We start from the raw sequence: 9,072 nt of genomic DNA, 5'->3' as shown, positions 1-9,072 counted from the left end.
CTAATCTGTCTGTCTCTGTCCTCAGTACTAGTCTGTCACTGTCCTCAGTACTAATCTGTCTGTCCCCTGTCCTCAGTACTAGTCTGTCCTGTCCTCAGTACTAATCTGTCTGTCTCTGTCCTCAGTACTAATCTGTCTGTCCCTGTCCTCAGTACTAGTCTGTCCCTGTCCTCAGTACTAATCTGTCTGTCCCCTGTCTAAGTACTAATCTGTCTGTCCCTGTCCTCAGTACTAGTCTGTCTGTCTCTGTCTTCAGGTACTAGTCTGTCTGTCCCTGTCCTCAGTACTAATCTGTCTGTCCCCTGTCCTCAGTACTAATCTGTCTGTTCCCTGTCCCTCAGTAACTAATCTGTCTGTTCTGTCCCCTGTCCTCAGTACTAATCTGTCTGTCCCTGTCCTCAGTACTAATCTGTCTGTCCCTGTCCTCAGTACTATCTGTCTGTCTCTGTCTCAGTACTAATCTGTCTGTCTCTGTCCTCAGTACTAATCTGTCTGTCCCTGTCCTCAGTACTAGTCTGTCCCTGTCCTCAGTATTAATCTGTCTGTCCCTGTCCTCAGTACTAGTCTGTCTGTCCCTGTCCTCAGTACTAGTCTGTCTGTCCTGTCCTCAGTACTAATCTGTCTGTCCCTGTCCTCAGTACTAGTCTGTCTGTCCCTGTCCTCAGTACATATCTGTCTGTCCCCTGTCCTCAGTACTAGTCTGTCTGTCTCTGTCCTTAGTACTAATCTGTCTGTCCCTGTCCTCAGTACTAGTCTGTCTGCCCCTGTCCTCAGTCTGTCCTGTCCTCAGTACTATCTGTCTGTCCCTGTCCTCAGTACTAATCTGTCCTGTCCCCCTGTCCTCAGTCCTAGTCTGTCTCTGTCCTCAGTACTAATCTGTCTCTGTCCATGTTTCTGTCCTCAGCTACCGCTCTATTCTCCAGTTGGTGAAGCCCTGGCATGATGAAGTGAAGGACTATGTGTTCCCTTACCCCCGGGACTGCAACCCCAGGTGCCCTCTCAAATGCTACGGACCGATGTGTACACATTATACCCAGGTAGGAAGACAGTCAAGGAAAAGTCATATTGTTGCATGGGCAGAATAAATGAACTTAATATTCACATTCTTTGACTTGAACTGTAAGTGCAAATCTCCCATTGACATCAATGCTTGATTGGAAAGTTGATATTGAACCTGTCATTTTTGACGATAGCGGGTATGGACGATCTTTGCGTCGTTGACGAGCCCTACCGTCTCTCTACTTTACAGATGGTTTGGGCCACGACGAACAAAGTCGGATGTGCGGTACACACCTGTCACAATATGAACATATGGGGGAACGTGTGGAAACAGGCTACCTTCTTAGTGTGCAACTATTCATCCAAGTAAGTAGACTGTAATACAACGCCCTTTTTTGATATTTCAGGAAGTAAAAAAAAACAAAAAACAGTATCTTTAAGGAAAAGTCCGTTGTTTTTCACATCAACTTGTCCTGTTACTTTTAACAATGGTTTAACTGTAGTTCTGAGCGTGTCGATACTCAACCTGCCTGTTGGGGCAACAGTACGGTTCATCTGCTTCCATTGGAGCTTGGGTTTCAGCACAAAGCTGTATATACAGTACCAGTACCAGTACGTACCAGTACCAGTACGTACCAGGTACCAGTACGTACCAGTTACCAGTTACATTCCAGTACCAGTACGTACCAGTACCAGTACGTACCAGGTACCAGTACGTACCAGTACCATTACGTACCAGTTACCAGTACGTACCAGGTACCAGTTACATTCCAGTACCAGTACGTACCAGTACCAGTACGTACCAGGTACCAGTACGTACCAGTACCAGTACGTACCAGTTACCAGTACGTACCAGGTACCAGTTACATTCCAGCTCCTCCAGAACCTCAAAGAAGTCCAGAATCATTTTTCTCTCTTCCTTAATTCCGTGATCGAAGGCCGTTTCATAAACCGGTGGGACTTGTGACTGACTTGTGACCTCATAATACAACCACAGCTGACATGTTTTTAAATCACCGATGGCTTCCACACTGAAGAACACATGTGTTGGTGACTTAGGACATGTGTGCATCTGCGTTTTATAAAAGCCCGTCAATCAAAGGAAGCATTTTCCTTCCACAGGGACAACTGTGGCCGCTATCGATGTAGCCACTCACAGGCTTACTGAAATGAAGAAAATTAAGTCACCCACAATATGTGAAAAATTCTACCGTTATCTCTCTGGCTAGCTTTTACATTCCCTAACTACATTCCCTATAAGATAGTTATATAGTTTATATGCTATTTTATACCTGAATCCCAGACCGCTGGGATTAACTCTGTGTCTGTCTCTCTGTCTTGTGTTTCCCAGGGGGAACTGGATCGAACCAGTATTAACTCTGTGTCTGTCTCTCTGTCTTGTGTTTTCCATGGGGAACTGTATCGAACCAGTATTAACTCTGTGTCTGTCTTGTGTTTTCCAGGGGGAACTGGATCGTACCAGTATTAACTCTGTGTCTGTCTCTCTGTCTTGTGTTTTCCAGGGGGAACTGTATCGAACCAGTATTAACTCTGTGTCTGTCTCTCTGTCTTGTGTTTTCCAGGGGGAACTGATCGAAACCAGTATTAACTCTGTGTCTGTCTTGTGTTTTCCAGGGGAACTGGATCGTACCAGTATTAACTCTGTGTCTGTCTTGTGTTTTCCAGGGGGAACTGTATCGAACCAGTATTAACTCTGTGTCCTGTCTTGTGTTTTCCAGGGGGAACTGGATCGTACCAGTATTAACTCTGTGTCTGTCTTGTGTTTTCCAGGGGGAACTGGATCGTACCAGTATTAACTCTGTGTCTTGGTGTTTTCCAGGGGGAACTGGATCGTACCAGTATTAACTCTGTGTCTGCTGTCTGTTTTTTCCAGGGGAACTATATCGAACCAGTATTAACTCTATGTCTGTCTCTCTGTCTTGTGTTTTCCAGGGGGAACTGGATCGTACCAGTATTAACTCTGTGTCTGTCTTGTGTTTTCCAGAGGGAACTGGATCGGAGAGGCACCTTACAAAGTAGGCGTCCCGTGCTCCGCCTGTCCCCCGAGCTACGGAGGCTCCTGTACCAACAACATGTGTTTCCCAGCCCTCAACACAAACTATCTGCAGTGGTTCAAATAGAGCCAGGAGTCCCTGTCCAGACTAAGGCTACGTCCCAAATCAAACCCTATTCCCTATTGCCATTTGGTGCTAACACGCTGACCCCCGACCCCAACACAGAGACTTTTCCCCCCCTGAAGGATTTGCACAACAGTCGTGGAAAACACTTATTTAAGATTAAAGAATACATTTATAATAATGTGTACATAGAATTCATGTTTTGTTTTTTTAACATTGTTTTCCAGAAGTAGTTTTTTAAAAATGATTATCATATGATGAATTGGATTGATTGATTGATACAGTAAGATTATAATTTATCTTGTGGAGTATGTTTCCTAACATTGTTACAGTATTATGGGTTTACCATTGGTCATGTACCCATAGAATATGGATACGCATGGATGTGCCTCACAATGGTTATTGACATTTCAACACTACGGTAGCAAGCAAAAATAGTTTTTAAAAAGTGATTGTTAACAAACAAAAAAAATGTTTTTGTTTTTGCTGCTGCTTAGCTAATCGTCTTGGCTAACTGTGGAGAGAAATAATTCACTTATGGACCGTTAATTAGGGCTTGATTCAATCTGTACCAATTCTACGGCGCAATAGACATTGAAAGGCAATGTTACCCTAGTGAGTGGAGACCGCATTATGTCGGCTCAATCGGAAATTACTTTTAAATTTCAATCGAGCGCAGTAACTCTGGACTTTATGTGATCCAGATGGAATCGACCCCTTTACCCACCGCACATATCTCTTAGCTAGCAAACGCAACGCTGTGTCCTAAACTGCAAGGTGTCTCCAGCGAAACTTCCCTTTTTTAGTCTGTTATAGTCTGTTTTAGTCTGTTATAGTCTGTTATAGTCTGTTATAGTCTGTTTTAGTGTGCCGCGTTATAACGCACCTTGAAAATGAATCCCAGCATGTGTAAATGGTGCTGAAGGCATTTACACACAACGTGGAGGTTATGCCTTGTCATGGTCAGAAGAACATGCAGCCAGGTTCAGTTCTGGTTCCTATAGGACAGGTTCAGTACTGGTTGCTATAGGACAGGTTAAGTTCTGGTTCCTATAGGACAGGTTCAGTTCTGGTTGCTATAGGACAGGTTCAGTTCTGGTTCCTATAGGACAGGTTGAGTACTGGTTGCTATAGGACAGGTTTCAGTTCTGGTTGCCTAATGGACAGGTTCAGTCTGGTTGCTATAGGACAGGTTCAGTTCTGGTTGCTATTAGGACAGGTTCAGTTCTGGTTGCTATAGGACTAGGTTGAGTACTGGTTGTTTATAGGACAGGTGAAGTACTGGTTGCTAGAGGAAAAGGTTCAGTTATGGTTGCTATAGGACAGGTTCAGTACTGGTTGTTATAGACAAGTTGCAGTACTGGTTGCTAGAGGACAGGTTCAGTTCTGGTTGCTAAGCAAAAAAAAAAGGGAAGGACAGGTTCAGTACTGGTTGCTAGAGGACAGGTTCAGTACTGGTTGTTATAGGACAGGTTCAGTACTGGTTGCTAGAGGACAGGTTCAGTTCTGGTTGCTATAGGACAGGTTTCAGTACTGGTTGCAAGAGGACAGGTTCAGTTCTGGTTGCTATAGGACAGGTTCAGTTCTGGTTGCTATAGGACAGGTTAAGTTCTGGTTGCTAGAGGACAGGTTCAGTTCTGGTTCCTATAGGACAGGTTCGGTTCTGGTTGCTATGGGACAGGTTCAGTTCTGGTTGCTATAGGACAGGTTCAGTTCTGGTTTGCTAGAGACAGGTTCAGTACTGGTTGCTATAGGACAGGTTCAGTTCTGGTTGCTAGAGGACAGGTTCAGTACTGTTGCTATAGGACAGGTTCAGTTCTGTTTCCCTATAGCGACAGGTTCAATACTGGTTGCTATAGGACAGGTTCAGTTCTGGTTCCTATAGGACATGTTCAGTACTGGTTGTGATAGGACAGGTTCAGTTCTGTTGCTAGAGGAACAGGTTCAGTTCTGGTTGCTATAGGACAGGTTCAGTACTGGTTGCTATATGGACAGGTTCAGTCTGTGTTGCTATAGGACCAGGTTCAGTTCTGGTTGGTATAGGGACAGGTTCAGTACTGGTTGGTATAGGACAGGTTCAGTACTGGTTGCTATGGGACAGGTAAAATACTGTTTGTGTTGCTTGTTGTTTGTCTTTAACATACCTCGGGGCAATAGGACAGTAGGCTGGGAATGTGTATACCATGGGACAAATGACAGTAGGCTCAGTGGAATGGTGTATACCATGGGACAAATGGACAGTAGGCTCAGTGGAATGTGTATACCTGGGGACAAATGGAAAGTAGGTTCAGTGGAATGTGTATACATGGGCAAATGGACAGTAGCTCAGTGGAATGTGTATACCATGGACAAATGGACAGTAGGCTCAGTGGAATGTGTATACCATGGGACAAATGGACAGTAGGCTCAGTGGAATGTGTATACCATGGGACAGAATGGACAGTTTTACATTTAAAAGGATCCAGGTATGTTCCTTACAGCATGTGTTTTGGTCGATTGCTTGAATCTGTTGTTGTGTAATGTTGTATAAAGTTCACTGATGTGTTTTCAGTGTTCATATGGAGAACCACTTCATAGAAATATTGTGTACATGGATAATCCTCATACCCAGAAAATCAATATCCTCATACTACATTTATTACAGAAATATTTATAAAGGATGTTTTTTTTATTTTATTGTTTTTGTAAAATAAACTTTACATAAATGTGGAATTCTTTCCAATTGCATACTGGTTTTGATTGAGTAACACATAACATTGAAAAAAATACTGTGTTATTGTTTCCTCAATTTTCGTGTGGTCGGTATGGCAATATAGTATGCGTCTGGTATGGTAATTTAGTGTGGTCGGTTGGTAATTTTAGTGTGGTCGGTATGGTAATTTAGTGTGGTCGGTATGGTAATTTAATATGGTCTGTATGGTAATTTAATATGGTCTGTATGGTAATTTAGTGTGGTCGGTATGGTAATATAGTTATGGTCTGTATGGCAATATAGTATGGTCGTATGGTAATTTAATATGGTCTGTATGGTAATTTAGTGTGGTCGGTATGGTAATTTAATATGGTCTGAATGGTAATTTAGTGTAGTCGGTATGGTAATTTAGGGTGGTCGTGTATGGTAATTTAGTGTGGTCGGTATGGTAATATAGTATGGTCGGTATGGTAATTTGTGTGGTCGGTATTGGTAATTAGTGTGGTCGTATGGTAATAGTGTGTCGGATTGGTAATATCGTATGGTCGGTATGGTAATTTAGTGTGGTCGGTATGGTAATTTAGTATGGTCTGTATGGTAATTTAGTGTGGTCGGTATGGTAATTTAGTGTGGTCGGTATTGGTAATTTAGTGTGGTCGGTAATGGTAATTTAGTGGTGGTCGCTAATAACATCCCTACTATATCATAATAACAGTCCTACTATTATCATAATAACAGTCCAAATAACAATACTATATCACTAATAACAGTCCTACTATATTCATAATAACAGCCCTACTATAATATCATAATAACAGCCCTACTATATCATACATAATAACAGCCCTCACTAGTCATATATAAGCGCTACTATATTCATAATAAATCCTACTATATGCATAATAACAGTCCTACGTATATCAATAAATAACAGTCCTACTATATACATCAATAATACAGCCCTACTATATCATAATAACAGTACCTACTATATCATAATAACAGTCCTACTATATCATAATAACAGTCCTACTATATCATAATAACAGCCCTACTATATCAGTATCATAATAATCAGTACTACTATATCATAATAACAAGCCCTACTATATCATAATACACATCCTACTATATCATATCATAACAAGCCGCTACTATCATATCATACATAACAGCGCCACTATACTATATCATAATATACATACAGTGATCCTTTACTATATCATATCATAATAACAGCCCTACTATATCATAATAAAAGCCCTACTATATCATAATAACAGTCCTAACTATGTCATAATAAACAGCTCGAGCTATATCATAATAACAGCCGCAGCCTACTATTCATAATAACAGCCTACTATATCATAATAACAGCTCCTACTATTATCATAATCACCACATGTCCCTACAATATCATAATAACACCTACATATCATAATAACAGCCCTACTATCTAATAACAGCCTACTATGTCATAATAACAGTCCTACTATATCATAATAACAGTCCTACTATATCATAATAACAGCCCTACTATATCATAATAACAGCCCTACTATATCATAATAACAGCCTACTATTACATAATAACAGCCCTACTATATCATATATAACAGCCCTACTATATCATAATAACAGTCCTAACCTATATCATATACACAGTCCTACTTATATCATAAAACAGTCCTACTATATCATAATAACAGCCCTACTATATCATAATAACAGCCTTATATAGTAATCTATAATAAGCCCTACTATATCATACAATAACAGCGGCCTACTATATTCATAAATAACAGTCCTACTATATCATAATAACAGTCCTACTATTCATAATAACAGTCTACTATATCATAATAACAAGCCCTACTATATCATATCAATAATAACAGCTCTACTATATCATAATAACACGCCCTACTATATCATAATAACAGTCCTACTTACATATCATAATAACAGCCCTACTACTATCATCAACTAACAGCCCTACTATATCATATCATAATAACTAGCTCTACGCTATATCATAATAACAGCCCTACTATATCAATAATAACAACTACAATACTCATATCAAATAACAGCCCTACTATATCATAATAAAAGCCTACTATATCATAATAACAGTCTACTATGTCATATAACAGTCTACTATATCATAATAACAGCCTACTATATCATAATAACAGCCCTACTATATCATAATAACAGCCCTACTATATATACATAATAACAGCCCTACTTATCATAACTAACAGCCTACAATCATAATAACGAGTCCTACTAATATCATAATAACATCCCTACCATATCATAATAACAGCCCTACTATATCATAATAACAGCCCTACTTATGTCATAATAACAGTCCTACTATATCATAATAACAGTCCTACTATATTCATGAATAACAGCCCTACTATATCATAATAACAGCCCTACTAATATCATAATAACAGCCCTACTATTACATAATACAGCCCTACTATATCATAATAACAGCCCTACAATATCATATAATACAAGTCCTACTATATCATAATAACATCCACATACTAATAACTATATTCATAATAACAATAGTACTCTACTATATCATAATAACAGTCCTACTATATTCATTAATAACAGTCCTAACTATATCATAATAACAGCCCTACTATATCATATATAATATATCAGTCCTACTATATTATCGCATACATAACAAGCCCTACTATATCATAATAACAGCCCTACTCAATCATTATCATAATAACAGCTACTACTATATCATAATAAAACAGCCCTACTATATCATTCATAATATACAGCTTACTATATCTAATACACCTATCTATATCATAATAAACAGCCTACATACATATCATAATACAGCCCTACTATATCATAATAACAAGCCCTACTATATCATAATAACAGCCCGTACTATGTCATAATCATTATAATTATAACAGTCCTACTAATATCATAATACAGCCCTACCTCTACTATTCATAATAACAGTCCTACTATATCATAATAACAGCCTACTATATCATAATAACAGCCCTACTATATCATAATAAACGTCACTTATCATAATAAACAGTCCTACTATTCATATAACAGTCCTACTAATTATCATAATAACAGTCCTACTATATCATAATACAGCCCTACTATATATAATAACGCCCTACATATCATATCATAATAACAGCCCTTACTAATATCACTAATAACAGCCCTACT

At 39.3% G+C, this 9,072-nt stretch overlaps 1 pseudogene; it reads left to right on the top strand.

Moving 5' to 3' along the window:
* The window catches only part of LOC112078080 (peptidase inhibitor 15-A-like), a 21,523-nt pseudogene extending 15,669 nt beyond the window's left edge, over positions 1-5,854 (top strand).
* Positions 5,855-9,072: the final 3,218 nt, after the last annotated feature.

The sequence above is a fragment of the Salvelinus sp. IW2-2015 genome, unplaced genomic scaffold, assembly GCF_002910315.2.
Source record: "Salvelinus sp. IW2-2015 unplaced genomic scaffold, ASM291031v2 Un_scaffold5233, whole genome shotgun sequence".
Taxonomy (NCBI): domain Eukaryota; kingdom Metazoa; phylum Chordata; class Actinopteri; order Salmoniformes; family Salmonidae; genus Salvelinus; species Salvelinus sp. IW2-2015.
The sequence above is the reverse complement of the archived record's forward strand: the minus strand, read 5'-3'. Positions and strand labels throughout refer to the sequence as shown.